Genomic DNA, 17,276 nt, shown 5'->3' on the forward strand with positions numbered 1-17,276 from the left:
TACTGATATAATCTGATATTCCAATCTGCCTACTCACCATGAGATCATTCTAAAAGCTTCAGAGAGATAAGAAGATAGATAGATATGGAGGATTTATACAGTATTTTATACTACTTCTTAACAATTGCAATGTAAGGCAATCTGCTCATACAATTTTGACATTCTTCTTCTATAGTCAAGACTGAAAGACTGAATTTAGGAAAACATATAGAAGTTGAATCTATCTAATTTTCAAGTCCTGAATAACATTTTCTTCTTAACAATGGCTAAGCTAATATGAATACAAGTACTTTCACTGCAGTAAGAAATTCTATAAAATAGATATCCTCACAAACTCCTGTTTATATAGCATTTAGATCTTTTAACGATGATTAGGTACTTTTAGAAAGTACTATAATCATCATGTTAGAGATTTCTGTGACAAAAATGGCTCACATCATTCAGAGGGATCAAGCAGGTGGACTTGGGCCCGCCTTCTAGAAATGTGAGATGTGCCTGCCTAGTAAACAATTATTAACTCCTCCATTTAAAGATTTACCAAACAATGTGAATGAAAGAGAAACATTTTGTAAAGGAAATGAAAACCAATGAACCAATGTATGTTAGATATTATAGAAGAAGAAAATTGTCAGGGGTTATAGAAAAAGTCAAGCTTGGGGGTATAGATTTGAATTTTAAGTGTCTCTAACACACACTTTGTGTGAGCCAGTCATGCCACTTTTTTTCTCTAGTATTTAGGCTCTTGGTATGTGGCATTCTGTGATTAAGCTCAATTAACACTTTTCAAAATATGTTCCATAATCCCTACAGACATGAAATGATCTATGAAAAAAAGGAAAGAAAAGTAAGCAAACAAGAAAGAAAAATAAGAAAGAAAGAGAAAGAAAGAAAAAAAGAGAAAGAAAATAAGAAAAATAAATAAATAAATAAATAAGGGAAGGAGAGAAGGAGGGAGAAAAGAAAAATGAAAAGAAATGAAAGGAAAGGAAAGGAACAAAGAAGGAGAGGGTCTAAGGAAGTTTAGAGAGAGTACATGCTAAATCAATAGATTAACAGTGCTTATTTAATGAGACTGAGTAACCTGGCAGTAAGAAAATGTCTTATATTGTTTTGAAAAATTCCTTCATACATTCTTTTTATGTAATTTCTATTAATAAACCAAAGAAACACTACTCCAAACAACATATATTGGGAGATGCTTGTCTATAAGCTTCCTCTAGCTTTAATAGGTAATACGTTTTTCTGCAAGTGCTGCTCTTCAGAATTTCATTTTCTGATTTTAAAGACTCTGCATGAAAAATTTCCTTCTGTCTGGTACTCCGCTCTCCAGTTTCGCCTGCACAAATGTGATCACTGCCTTGGAGTTAGCCCAGCTCTTCAGAGGGATGAGCCACGCACATGAGTCATCTGATTAGCCCCTGCTCTGGTCATCTTCCTGAAATGTGCTCCCTTGTCCTCTGCTAAGGACCCACATGTCCCAGTCTAACACATTCTCCTAGAGTTCACAGCATTCTACAGCTCTACTCAGGCTATGGTTAGGAGCAGAGTCTGGGAAGCACTGCTCCCCTGCCCCACTTCCACCACCATATCTAACCAGAGCTGAATTTGAGGTCTGCATGAGAAAGAGCATTCCATTCTAAGAGGACATAAAGAAACAAGCTCTTTTGTAATCTTCCACAAATTCATAGATGCTTAATCTGCAAACAAACAAAACAGCATCAAGAGGAACAACTACAACCAAAAATGTAACCCGTAATTAATATCCTCATACAGTACAATAGCTACAAAAAGATCTATTGTAACAAGCTGAAAAAAAAATTGTTCTTTCTCTGTATTATATGGAGCTTATATTTTGCCCCAGGCTAAGTAGAAGTCATGATGACTGACTTTAGCCTCTGACCTCATACTACTGCTTTCCCAGCTTTTCTGAAAGGCCTTTCCAATTACTTTTACTCCTTAAGGAAACACAGTTTACTGTATATTACCTATATTAAATATATTATTTTGTGTTGAGCTAATACTTACTGAAAGTCTAAACCCTTCATTCAATAAAGTTTAATCTAAGAAAAATATTTCATTAGTTGGACATCTTCTTCTTTTTTTTTTTTTGTACTTTAGGTCCTGGGATACATGGGCAGATCATGCAAGATGGTTACATCGGTACATACATGACAAGGTGGTTTGCTGCCTCCATTCCCCCATCACGTATATCTGGCATTACTCCCTATGTTATATCTCCCCAACCTCCCCACCCCCCACTGTCCCTCCTCTACACTCCCTGACAGACCCCAGTGTGTGATGCTCCCCTTCCTGTATCTATGTGTCCTCATTATTCAACACCTGCCTATGAGTGACAATATGCAGTGTTTCATTTTTTGTTCTTGTGTCAGTTTGCTGAGAATGATGGTTTCTGGGTTTATCAGTGTCCTACAAAGGACACGAACTCATTGTTTCTTTGGCTGCATAATATTCTATGGTGTATATGTGCCACATTTTCCTCATCCAGTCTATCATCAATAGCAGTTGGATTGGTTCCAGGTATTTGCTATTGTAAACAGTGCTGTAATAAACATACATGTGCATGTGTCTTTATAATAGAATGATTTATAATCCATTGGGCATATACTGAGTAATGGGATTACTGGGTCAAATGGAATTTCTATTTCTAGATCCTTGAGGAATTGCCACACTGTCTTCCACAACAGCTAAACTAATTTACATTCCCACCAACAGTGTAAAAGTGTTCCTATTTCTCCACATCCTCCCCAGCATCTGTTGTCTCCAGATTTTTTGATGATCCCCATTCTAACTGGCATGAGATGGTATCTCAGTGTGGTTTTGATTTGCATTTCTCTAATGACCAGTGACGATGAGCATTTTTTCATATGTTTGTTGGCCTCATATATGTCTTCTTTTGAAAAGTGTCTGTTCATATCCTTCACCCACTTTTGAATTTTTTTTTTCTTATAAATCTATTTTAGTTCTCTGTAGATTCTGGATATTAGCCCTTTGTCAGATGTGTAGATTGTAAAACTTTTTTCCCATTCTGCTGGTTGCTGGTTCAATCTAATGATTATTTCTTTTGTTGTACAGAAGCTCTGGAGTTTAATTAGATCCCATTTATCTATTTTGGCTTTTGTTGCCAATGCTTTTGGTGTGTTAGTCATAAAGTCCTTGCCTATGCCTATGTCCTGGACAGTTTTGCCTAGGTTTTCTTATGTTTAAATCTTTAATCCATCTGGAGTTAATTTTAGTGTAAGGTGTCAGGAAAGGGTCCAGTTTCTGCTTTCTGCACATGGCTAGCCAGTTTTCCTAACACCATTTATTAAACAGGTAATCCTTTCCCCATTTCTTGTTTGTGTCAGGTGTGTCAAAGATCAGATGGTTTTAGATGTGTGGCATTGCCTCCGAGGCTTCTGTTCTGTTCCCTTGGTCTATATCTCTGTTTTGGTAACAGTATCATGCTGTTTTGATTACTGTAGCCTTGTACTATAGTTTGAAGTCAGGTAGTGTGAGGCCTCCAGCTTTGTTCTTTTTGCTTAGAATTGTCTTGGCTATGCGGGCTCTCTTTTGGTTCCATATGAAGTTTAAGGTGGTTTTTTCATTTCTCTTAAGAAGGTCATTGGTAGCCTGTTGAGGATAGCACTGAATCTATACATTACTTTGGGCAGTATGGCAATTTTTACAATATTGATTCTTCCTAACCATGAGCATGGAATGTTTTCCATCTGTTTGTGTCCTCTCTTATTTTCTTGAGCAATGATTTGTAGTTATCCTTGAAAAGCTCCCTCACATACCTTGTTAGTTGTATTCGTAGGTATTTTATTCTCTTGTAGCAATTGTGAATGGGAGTTCACTCTTGACTTGGTTCTCTGTTAGTCTGTTATTGGTGTATGGGAATGGTTGTAATTTCTGCACTTTGATTTTGTATCCTGAGACTTTGCTGAAGTTGCTTATCATCTTAAGGAGATTTTGGGCTGAGACGATGGGGTCTTTTAAATATACAATCATGTCATCTGCAAATAGAGACAATTTGACTTCCTCTTTTCCTAATTGAATACCATTTATTTCTTTTGCTTGCCTGACTGCTCTGGCTAGAACTTCCAATAATATATTGAATAGGAGTGGTGAGAGAGGGCATCCTTGTCTAGTGCCAGATTTCAAAAGGAATGATTCCAGTTTTTGCTCATGCAGTATGATATTGGCTGTGGGTTTGTCATAAATAGCTTTAATTATTTTGAGATACGTTCCATCGATACCTAGCTTATTGAGAGTTTTTGGCATAAATTTCTGTTGAATTTTGTTGAAGGTCTTCTCTGCATCTATTGAGATGACCACATGGTTTTTTTCTTTGGTTCTGTTTATGTGATGGATTATGTTTATAGATTTACGTATGTTGAACCAGCCTTGCATCCCTGGGATGAAGCCTACTCGACGGTGATGGATAAGCTTTTTGATGTGCTGTTGCATTCAGTTAGTCAGTATTTTGTTGAAGATATTTGCATTGATGTTCAGCATGGATTTTGGCCTGAGGTTTTCTTTTATAGTTGTGTCTTTGTCAGGTTTTGGTATCAGGATAATGTTGATCTCATAAAATGAGTTAGGGAGGATTTCCTCTTTTTGTATTGTTTGAAATGGTTTCAGAAGGATTGGTACCAACTTCTCTTCATAAGTCTTGTAAAACTTGGCTGTCAACCTATCTGGAACTGGAAATTTTTGATTGGTATGCAAACAATTGCTGCCTCAACTTCAGCCCTTGTTATTGGTCTATTCAGGGATTCAACCTCTTCCTGGTTTAGTCTTGGGAGGATGTAAGTATCAGGAATTTATCCATTTCTTCCTAGTTTACTGGTTTATGTGCATAAAGTTGTTTGTAGTAATATCTGATGGTAGTTTGTATTTCTGTGGAATCAGTGATGATGTCCCCTTTATCATTTTTTATTGCATCTATTCGATTCTTCTCTCTTTTCTATTAGTCTGGCTAGCAGTCCATCTATTTTGTTGATCTTTTTAAAAAATCAGCTCTTCAATTTACTGATTTTTTAAGGGATTTTGTGTCTCTATCTCCTTCAGTTCTGCTCTGATCTTAGTTATTTCTTGTCTCACTACAATCTCTGTCTTCCAGGTTCAAGCAATTCTCCTGCCTCAGCCTCCAGAGTAGCTGGGACTACAGGCGTGCACCACCACACAGAGCTAATTTTTGTTCTTTTTATAGAAACAGGGTTTCATCATGTTGGCCAGGATTATCTCGATCTTCTGACCTCGTGAGCTGCCCACTTCAGCCTCCCTAAGTGTTGGGATTACAGGTGTGAGCCACCATGCCTGGCCATTTAGTTATTTTTTATACCATGTAAAATGCTCTCTGCAGTTGATGGATCTTAGGGCTGACTCACCCTAAAGCAGCAAAACTGTAGTCTATAAAACACTTAGGAAGACTATCAGACTCTAATCTTCAGTGTTGAGACACAGTTAACTGTCGGAGCTGAGGCTGGAAGAATGTGCTGGTCTCACAGGAAGCCAAAGTTGTGAGGAATAAGAGATTGTGAGACAGAGAATTCACACAGGTTAGAACGGTAAGATGGCTATTCTTAGTGAGACTAGATAAGAAAGTAGAAGAGGAAAGATGGAAAAAGCAAACAAACAAACAAATAAAAACAGAAAGGCACAGAAAAAAGAAAAAGAAAGAAAAGTACATAACAAGTAGCCAAGTCTGGAATGCCTCCATTCCTAAAGGCTTCCGTTCCACTTTCTGTGACAGCAATTCCCCTTCTCATTCAATATCCCTGCTGTTAGTTTTGCTCTCCATATGTTCCTTCATAACAACATAACCCCTTACGTGTGGTATTTTCACTGAGTTTCTTTTCCATATTAATGAGTGAACCAAACTGAAGAATGTATTACAAAAACGATTATTTACTTGACTAAATAATTCACTGTGGAGCTGATTTGAAAATAGTTTGCTCTTATGGTATATTAAGATTTTACTTTAAAAATGTACTTGGCATGCAATTTGTTAAAATTAAGTGTTGTGTTCTTTTAGTTTGCCTTCCAGAAATTTGAAGAATAAAAAAATACAGTCTCCAAAAATGTACTAGTGTATTGATAACAGAAAATACAATCTCAAAAAATGTACTAGTCTATTGCTAGACAAAACAGCCTTGGGCAGACCATACCTTTGAGCTGGGGAATTGTGGTCTTTATATATATGCTGTTCTTCTGACTAGTTAAATCAGGGAAAGTTGAAATGACAACTTACTACATGTTAAACAAGACTGTTAATTGGTTCACCAATTTATTATTAAATAAATATGAACTCTGTTTCTAATTTACAAAATATTTGTAAAGGCCTTTAGGTAAAAAATTATTAAACACTTCGAAATCATTGTTACTAAATATAATAATTTGGTCCTGTTTTAAATTTTGGTACTAGTTTGATTTACAAAGTCACAATTATACTCTGGAAATGAATTATAATATCCTCCAATACTTTACTTTCTTTTCTGGAAATAAAATGTACATTTGGTAAGGTCACATATCTCACCAACAAGGCAGAGCTACTGACATACTGATCACAATCAGCATGGAAATTTTCCTAGAAGCAGGGGTTCTGTTCTCCTAATTGACCAGCCAGATTGAAATCTTTTCTTGGCAACTGTGACTTCCTACAGAGTTGAAAATATTGTCCACCTTGAGCTCAGATAGCATATTTAGTCTGAGACATGTTGTTCAAAATAATACTCCTTCATGAGAGATAAAAAATATCTATTTTTAATGAAACAATCAAAACTGTTGAATTCAGTATTTTGAATACATATCCAACATTTTGAATACATATTGACATATCACAGAGTTGTTATTTCTGAGGACATTTAAGTAGCTGTCTAATTAAAGTATAAATTTACATGGAGAGTAAATTTTCTTTTCTATAAGAATTGTTAATAATTGATCAATTAGTGTGATAAACTAATCTGTAAGATGTTTCTATGTAGAAAAGATAGACTTACAACTTTGCTTTTCAATGCATTTATTCTGTCTGGATCTTCAAACACCATGAGAAGTTTCAAAAGTGTCTTCATGATATACCTAGCTGCCATACTCCTAGCCATGATAGCAGATATAGTTGGTGACTGGCTGTTTGGTACTGGTCCCTACCCTAGAGCTAGCTCTGTGTGCAACTTCAGCAGAAACTCTTGGAGTCTATAGGAGTAGCTTTCATGCCCTTCAAGTTATGGTCTCATTTAAAAATTTGGCAGGGCATGGTAGCCCATGCCTATAAACCTAGCACTTTGGGAGACTGAGGCAGGAAGATTGCTTGAGCCAGGAGTTTAAGACCAGCCTGAGCAACAAAGAATGACCCCACCTCTACAAAAAATTAAATAAATAAATAAATACATGGGCATAGTAGTGTGTACCTGTAGTCTCAGTTACTTGGAAGGCTGAAGTGGGAGGATCACTGGAGCCTAAGAGTTTGAGGCTGCAGTGGCTATAATTGCACCACTGAACTTCAGCCTGAATAACTTCAGCCTAATATATATATTTGAGACATGGACTTACTCTGTTATTCAAATATGTGTGTTTGTGTGTGTGCGTGTGTGCATACATACACACACACAAATATATATATATATATTACACATGCACACATTAATATATCAGGTCCACAATCTATGTTTACAATGCACTACTGTGTTATATATTCCTGAATGAATAAAATCTGTAAAGCCCAAAGTGACACAAGCAAGATGACCAGCTAGAGTTATCTGGTGCTTGTTTCCATTAGAACCAAAACAACAAATAGGCAATTGTATTTCTACTAGAATGACCAAAGAAATAAGATGAAGAGCACCAGGGTAGCAACAAAATCCTTGCGCAGCACAGCAGCCCAAGATAGCACTATAGAGAAGAGAATGAGTCATCCTGCCTCTGCTACATCGTCCATCCTACTGGGATCACCTCAAAATTGAGGGAGGGGGTGTGGCTCTTATGGGAAAAAGGTAAAGAGAATATTTCCAGTAGCCCCTATTGCTGACACAAACATCAGCAATCCCTCCTAAAGGAGCAGCTCCACATCTTTAGAGTCCCACATTCAGTTTGGAGAGTAGACAGAAGTTCACAAGGCTGTATTATTTCAGGTAGAAGTCCACATTGAGCATCCCATACCATAAGTACATAAGGTGCTATGACTCGGTGCAATCTTATAAGTGGACCCACTGCTATAGAGTGCAGATCCAGTAGCAACTGACTATCCATCCCTGATGCCCCATCGTCATTCTACCATGCTCACACAGATGGCTATAGTATCATGGGCCTGGCTGTTCAGAGCCTAGGCCCCATGGAACAACTGAGATCCTGGCATGTGACCCAGGTGGCACACCACCCTCCCGGGAACAATTAAACCTGCACAGTGGCAAAGTCATTAAATAATCGGCTTTCCACCTTGCCTTCACACACCTATGCCACAGTTTTCCAATTTTCTCACCCACACATGCCCACAATGATCTTATAGCCAGTCCTATGGTGGCCCTACCTCCCAGACAGACCACTATTGAGCCACCTGGCCTCACTGCATATGCATGCATCTGTGGCAGACTTGACAGCTGGTATGGAAGCAGCCCCACTTCCCCAGACAATTTGCCAGAAAGCCACCTAGTCCTGTTGTAACCACATGCACCCATGCTATGCCCAAAAGCTGGTCTGATGGTGGCTACCACCTCCCTGGAGAGCATGCCAGTCAGACTGTAACCCCTCTGAGCTCACATGTATCCTGCCTGACAACCAACTGGTGTCTGCCTTGCCCTTCCTACCCACAACCCCAATTCCACCCTGGCAAAACTGCATACTTTGACTAAAAACTCCCATAACTGGCTGGGCACAACAGCTCATGCCTGAAATTCCAGCACATTGGGAGGCCAAGGCAGGGGGATCACAAGGTCAAGAGACTTAACCAATCCTGGCCAACATGGTGAAACCTTTCTCTAAAAAAAAAAAAAAAAAAAAAAAAAAAAAAAAGCTGGGTGTGGTGGCACACACCTGTAGTCCCAGCTATTTGGGAGGCAGAGGCAGAAGAATCACTTGAACCCAGGAGTTGGAGTTTGCAGTGAGCCAAGATCATGTCACTGTACTCCAGCATGGTGACAGAGCAAGACTCAGTTTAAAAAAAAAACCTCCCACAGCCTAGGCTACTGAGGCAATCACAGACAATACTGACAAGGATTATAGCTAAAAAAAATTGCACAGAGATCATGCTACTGAGCCTATCCAGAAGCAAAGCCAATGCACTGCACCATACACTACCAACACCCTACTCTAGGACCCATCTACAGAAAAAAAAAGTCTCCAGCAAAAGCTCTTCAATAAAATTGGAAAATACAAGTATTGTACAAGATGCACAGATATCAATGTAGAAATGCAAAAATCATGAAAAAGCAAGGAAACATAAAAGTACCCCCTCACAAAGGAACACAATAAGTCTCCAGAAAGAGACCACAAATAAAATAATTTTATGAAATGTCTGAAAAGAAATTCAAAATAATGATTATAAGGAAACTCAGAGAATAAAAGGAAACTCAGACAAACAAGTCAGTAAAAATCAGAAAAACAATTCATTAACAGAATGACAAATTCAACTAAGGACTAGATGTCATAAAAAGAAACAAACAGAAATACTGAAACTTAAGAATTCAATGTGTGAAATAAAAACTATGTTTGAGAACCTCAACAATTTACTAGCTCAAGCAGAAGGAATAATTTTCAAACTTAAAACCGGGCTTTAAAAATAATCCAGTCAGAGGGAAGAATGGAAATAAGAGTATAAAACAATGAATAAAGCCCACAGGACTTATGGGATGTCATTAACTGAACAACTTTTCACATTATAGGAGAACGAAAGGAAGAACCCATAAAAGAAGGCACACACCTATTTAACAAAATAAAAGCTGAAACATCCATATTGAGAAAGCTCACAGATTCTCAATTTGATTAAACCACAAAACATTATCAAATTATAATAAAACTGTCAAAAGATAGAGGTAATTTCATAAACTTTAAGAGAAAATTGTCAACTCACATATAAAGGAATCTCCATTAGACTATCAGTAGATTTTTCCAGCAACAACTTTGCAGCGCAGGAGATAATGAGTTAATATATTCAAAGTGCTAAAAGCAAAAAAGCAATTGTCAGCCAAGAATACTAGGTTTAGCAAGTCTGTCCATCAGAAATCAAGAAAAAATGAAGACCTCCCAGAAAAGCAAAACATGAGGAACTTCATCACCAGCAGACAAGCCTTAAAAGAAATGCTTAATGGAGTGGTACAACTGGAAACAAAATAACAATAATTACTATCATAACAACACATGAAAATATAAACCTTACAAGTTGAGGCAAATTTATTAATGAAACTCAGAATAGCCTGGTGATGTAATGGTGCTATGTAAATCTCTTCATCTTTTAGTATGATGGTATAAAGCCAAAAATAGTCAAAAACAATAACACATAATATATTTGAAAAAAAGTAAATTAGGGCAACAAAAATATAAATTGTAGGGAAAATAAAAAGTCTTTTTTTATATGACCAAAATCAAGTTGCTACCAGCTTTATATAGCGTATTACAACTAGAAGTCTCTTTATGTTAGCCTAATGGTAACCAGATGGAAAAACATCACAACAGATAACAAAATGAGAAAGAGAAAGGAAACAAAGCTTATTATCACAGAAGACCACCAAACTACAGAGATAAAAAATAGAAGCAAAAATAACTCACTAAGGATCTACAAAAGAACCAGAAAATAATGAACAAAATGGCATAGATACATAAGGAGTAAGCATGGCATGGATAGATAAGAAGTCCTGATACATCAATGACAGACAGCTTTGAATTTAAATAAAGTATCCAATTAAAATATATTGAATAAATAAATGGATAAAAATACAAGGCAGGATTAGTCATTTTTAGATAAAGTAGACTTTAAGAATAATGATAAAGGATCAATTCAACAAAATGATATAACAATTTTAAGTATGTATATACCACAAAACACCCTATATAGATTCAAAGTGGGCCTAATAGACATTTACAGTACAGCTGCAGATACATATTTTTCTGAACTACACATGGAACATTCACCAAGATAGATCACATGTTAGGCCACAAAACATATTTTTTACAGAAAGAGATTAATCAAGTGTCTTTTCTGAATACTATGATTTAAAACTGGAAAACAACAAGAATAAGAACTTCTGAAACTATACAAATACCTGGAAATAAATCAACATGTTCCTAAACAACTGATGCTACAATGAAGAAATTAAAAGAGAAATTTCAATGTTCCTCGAGACAAATAAGAAGAGAAACACATTATACCAAAGCCTGGTGTACACAGAAAAAGCAGTTCTAAGAGGGAAGCTAATAGAAATATATGTTTATTTCAAAAAAGAAGAAATATTTCTAATAAGCAGCCTAATAATACACTTCAAAGAACTAGAAAAACAGAAACTAAATATGAAATTGTTAGAGGGAAAGAAATAAAATTCAGAGTATAAATAAACAAAATAGAGACTAAAATATAACAATCAAAATTTAACTAAATGAAAAGATGTTTTCTTGAAAAAACAAATAAAATTTTCAGATGTTCACTAGACTACAAAATAGAATATTCAAAAAGATAAGATAAGAGATGAAAAAGGACACATTACAACTGATACCACAGAAAAAGAGTTATAAGAGGCTCTAGGAACCATTACATGCCAACAAATATAAAAACATAAAAGAAATGTATAAATATTGGAACACACACCATCTTCTAAGTTTAAATTATAAAGAAATTGAAAATCTGAACATATCATTAATGAGTGAAGAAATTGAATCAGTAAATAAAAAGTCTTCCATCAAAGAAAACCCAGTACCTGACAGATTCATTGCTGGATTCTGTCAAACAACTAAAGAATTAATACCAATTTTCCTTAAACTATTTCAGAAATTTGAAGAGAAGGGAAAACTTCTGAATTCATTTTATGAGATCAACATTTCCCAGACTCCAAAACCAAACAAGGACACAGCAAGGAACAAACAAGCAAAAAACTACAGGCTAATATCCCTGCTGAACATAGATACAAAAATTCTTAAGATGCTACTAAAGTGAATTCAACAAAACATAAAAAAGGTCATTGTGATAAAATGGAATTCAACCTAGGAATGCAAGTTTGTTTAAACATTTGAAAATAAATAGATGCCATACATGACCTTAGCAGAAAGACAAAAAAAAATGATCATTTCAATAGAGAAAAGTTCTTGAGAAAAGTCAACATCTCTTTATGATTTAAAACTCTCTACAAATTAGGTATGGAAGATACCTAATAAAAGCCTTATATAACAAACCCACTACCAATATTACATTGCATGAAAAAAAGCTGTAAATATTTCCTCTAAGATTAGGAGCAAAACAAGAATGCTTGCTTTCAATACTGCTACTCAACATAATACTGGAAGTCCTAACCAGAGCAATTAGTTAAGAAAAAGATATAAAAACCATCCTAACTGGAAATGAGAAAGTCAAATTATTCTCGTTTGCAGATAGCATGATCTTATACAGGCATACCTTGTTTTATTGTGCTTTGCAGATACTGCATTTTTTACAATTTGAAAGTTTGTGGCAACTGTGGGTTCAGCACATCTATTGACACAATTTTTCCAAAAGCATGTGCTCACTTTATGTCTCTGTGTCAGCAATTTTTAGCAATAAAGTATATTAAATTAAGGTATATACATTGTTTTGTAGACATGTTATTGCACCCTTAATAGACTCTATAGTGAAAACATAAATATGATATGCACTTGGAAAATGAACAATTTGTATGACTCACTTTATTTTGATATTCACTTTATTGCAGTCATCTGGAAATGAACTCACAATATCTTCAAGGTATTCCTGTATATAGACCATTCTAAAGACTACATTAGAAAACTGTTAAAACTAATAAATTCAGTAAAGGTGCAGGGAATGAAATCAACAAATAAGATCTAGTAATATTTCTATATGCAAATAGTGAATTATCTCAAAAATAAATCATAAAAATAACTTCATTTACTATAGCTACAAAAAATAAGATACATAGGAATAAACTTAACCAAGAAAGTGAAATATCTGCACACTGAAAATTATAAGACTGATGAAAAAAACTGAAGACATAAATAGATGGAAAGATGTCTTCTCTTCATGGACTGATAGAATTAATATTGTTAAAATGGCCACACTAACCAAACAAACTACAGATTTAATACAGTTTCTACGAAAATACCCATGACAGTCTTCACAAAAATAGAAAAAAAAAAAAATCCTAAAATCCATATAAAACCACAAAGCTTCCAAATAGCCAGAGCAATCCACAACAAAAAGAAAAAAGCTGGAGGCATCATATTACCTGACTTCAAAATATAAAGCTATAGAAAACAAAACAGCATGACATAAAAATTGACCCATAGACCAATGTAATATAATAAGAGCCCAGAAAGAAATGTTTGAACCTATAGCCAACTAATTTTGACAAAGGTGTCAAGAGCACACATTGGATAAAGACATTCTCTTCAATAAACGGTACTGTGAGAATTGGGATGCCCACATGAAGAGAGTGAGGTTAGATTCCTACCTCTTACCATATACAAAAATTAACTCAAAATGGATTAAAGACTTAAATGTAAAATGCAAAATACAAAACTACTAGAAGAAAACAAAGGGGAAATGCTTCATGACATTGGAATAGGCAAGAATTTTTTAAATGGGACCTCAAAAGCACAGGCAACAAAAGCAATAATAGATACGGCACAGAATAGAAGATAATTGTAAACAATATATTCTACAAGGGGTTAATATTCAGAATATATAAACAACCTAGGCCAGGCATGGTGGTTCATGCCTGTAATCCCAGCACTTTGGGAGGCCAAGGTGGGTGGATCACCTGAGGTCAGTCGAGAGTTCAAGACCAGCCTGGCCAAAATGGTGAAACCCCATCTCTATTAAAAAATACAAAAAAATTAGCTGGGCATGGTGGCAGGCACCTGTCATCCCAGCTACTCAGGAGGCTGAGGAAGGAGAATCGCTTGAACCTGGTAGGTGGAGTTTGCAGTGAGGTGATATCCTGCCATTGCATTCCACCCTGAGTGACAAGAGGGAAACTCTGTCCGAAAGAAAAAAAATCATCATCATCATCATCATTTAATGACAGCAAAAAAAAAAAAAAAAAAAAAAAAAAAAAACACAAATAATAAGGTTAAAATGGGGAAAAAAAACACCTTAATAGACATTTCTTAAAAGAAGAAAAATAAATGGCTAAGACATATGTGGGAAAATGCTCAACATTACTAATAATCAAGGAAATGCAAATCAAAACTACAATGAGATATTACTTTAGAGTGGCCATTATTAAAAAAATAAAAGAAAACAATTATTGCTGAGAAAATGGAAAAAAAAGGAAGACAGACTATTGGCAGAAATGTAAATTAGCAGAGTCATTATGAAAAATAAGATGTAGGTTCCTCAAAACATTCAAAGTAGAACTACAATACAATCCAGTAATCTCACTGCTGAATTTAGAGCCAAAGGAAATGACACCAATATATTGAAAAGATAGCGATAGCCAAGATATGAAATCACACTAAGTCTTTAAGAACAGATAAATGGATAAAGAAAATATGCTATATGTACGGAATGGAATAATATTCAGTCATGAAAAATAATAAAATATTGGCATTTTTGACAACATGAATGAACCTGGAGACCATGATGTTAAGTGAAATAAGTCAGACACATACAGTTTGATCTCACGTGTATGTAAAATCCACATCCCACCCAACCCTCTCCCAAGAATTGCTACCATAGAAGCAGAGTAGAATAACAGTTACCTTGTAGACACTAGATATAACAGACTGTGGAAGGAAGAGTGGAGGGGGGTTAGCCAATGGGTGCAAGGTTACAATTAGAAAGAAGGAATACATTCTGGTATTGTATTGCCCAGTAGGGTGACTATGGTTGATAGTAAAATACTATACATTACAAAACAGCTAGAAGGAAGGGAATATCTTCTTCACAAAAGAAATAATAAACATATGGGATGGTGTATACAGTAACTGCCCTGATTGGGTCAGTATACAACACAGACATGTATCAAAACATCAAATCCTATCCCATAGATGAATACAATTGTAATGTGCCAATTAAAATAATTTTTAAAATCTGTAGAGCTTACAATGTACTTCTTTTATTTACCAGTTCTTACCCAGAGTTAGATAAAAACATATTTTTTTACCTTAGCCTAGGTATGTTCCTTTTTAAAGCTTTGTTATGGATATTTAGCTCCATAGTAATAGTGAGAAATTTCAAGGTTTATATTGTATCCACAACTAGGGCAAAGCCAGAGACTTCTGTCTGAGACCCAAATTGTAAAGTGGCTCTGGAGCCCTTGGATACTACAGATCATCTCAAAAGGTAGTAATTATGATGAAGGCTGCTTGTTGTCTTCTTCCATCTGCGAATTTTCAATTACATCCATAGGTTCAATAGTTTCTCTCTGTGCAGCTAGAAAATAACAAGAAATCTCATGAGCTCCTCTCAGAATACAGAGTGGTTTCCTGAAGTGTCTCTGAACCCTCACATTTCCTGTAGCACCAAGCTCCACCTTTAGAAGAAACCTAAAGGCCACCTAACAGACTAAAAGATGATTACGGTTTAATCTGAAAAGGTATAGAGATAATTGATTTTTTTTGCGGGGGGACAGAGTCTTGCTCTATCGCCAGGCTGGAGTGCAGTGGCGCGATCCCAGTTCACTGCAACTTCCGTTTTCTGGTTTCAAGTAATTCTCCTGCCTCAGCCTCCCAAATAGCTGGGACAACAGGTGCGCACCACAACGCCCAGCTAATTTTTTGTACTTTTAGTAGAGACGGGGTTTCACCATGTTGGCCAGGATGAGTCTGATCTCTTGACCTCCTGATCTGCCCGCCTCGGACTCCCAAAGTGCTGGGATTACAGGCATGAGCCACTGCACCTGGCCTGATTTTTTTAAATCTATTTTGTTTCTTCTGATAAGGCAGAGACCTGGAGTAGGGGTTGAAATATTTATTAATTCATCCTTGTGCAGGTAAATCACCATGATTTATTTTAAGAGCAAGAAATTACGGTGTTATTAACTCCATCCTCAATCTAGTAGTGAACATGTATTTAGATCTGTCCAATCACAGTATGCATGCCTCTAGTTACAGTGATTGGTTCAGGGAAGAATACATGAGTTACAAAGAGCCAGTAACATACATTATGAGAACATTTTCTCATATTGTTGAACAAAAGGAACATTTTATAGTCTCTCCCTCCCTCCCTTCCTCTCTCTCTCTCTCTGTCTCCCCTCTCCCTCTCTCCCCCCCTTCTCTCTCTCTTTCTCTCTCTCTCTCTCTCTGGCTCTTGCTCTCACTCTCACTGTCTTGCACACTCTCTTTATTCAATTTTTTTGGTGTTGTTGGTGTGTGGATTTGGAACAAGTAAACATGAGTCTAGACTGGTGACAACAATATTTCTCCCCAAAGGGGAGCATTCTTAAGAATATAGCTAAGGTAGAGCAAGCCAAGAGATGAAGAAAAATCAGATCTTAGTAACATTGTTTGGGACTATAGATCCAGCCTGGCATGAAGTCAGTTCTACTTTTAGACTTTTATGATATTTCAACCAGAATGTTTCCTTTGTGCCCAAGACAGTTTAAGAATTTATTTTTGAACTTACAACATGACAAGTCTTAATTTATATTAGCTATAAACAGGATTATGATTTTTTGGCTGAAAGCTGAAGACAAGTTAGGTTTCCTTGTTGTGGTTTCTCACCTTTAGCCTCAGGAACATTTGTATCTGATATCATATCTAGAAGTAAATACAAATTTATAGCCTGTCAAATAGAACTGATTTAACTGCCGTAAACTAATACTTGAACTAATACTGTCTCTAGATGAGCCACTGAGATCGTATTTGGCCCAGGAGGCAGAACAGCAACAACAATTAGGTATCTATGAAAACTAATGCCAAGTAGCCCCAGTAGCTGCAAGATGACAGATAACCTCCCACCACTGCATTCATTAGCTACTGCGATGAGTGCCAAGCCAGAAAGGAGAGAGATGATGACTGAATAATTCTCTATCATTTCTAGTCTGCCAATTACTACATGCACAAAAGCAAAATAAATAACACATCTGATTTTTGGCAAGTGAGTCAGTGCTTTAAATATCCCTCCTTAAGTTGTAGAAGGC

This window comes from Sapajus apella, unplaced genomic scaffold (genome assembly GCF_009761245.1).
Source record: "Sapajus apella isolate SASKATOON/1434 unplaced genomic scaffold, GSC_monkey_1.0 scaffold1, whole genome shotgun sequence".
Classification (NCBI taxonomy): Eukaryota; Metazoa; Chordata; class Mammalia; order Primates; family Cebidae; genus Sapajus; species Sapajus apella.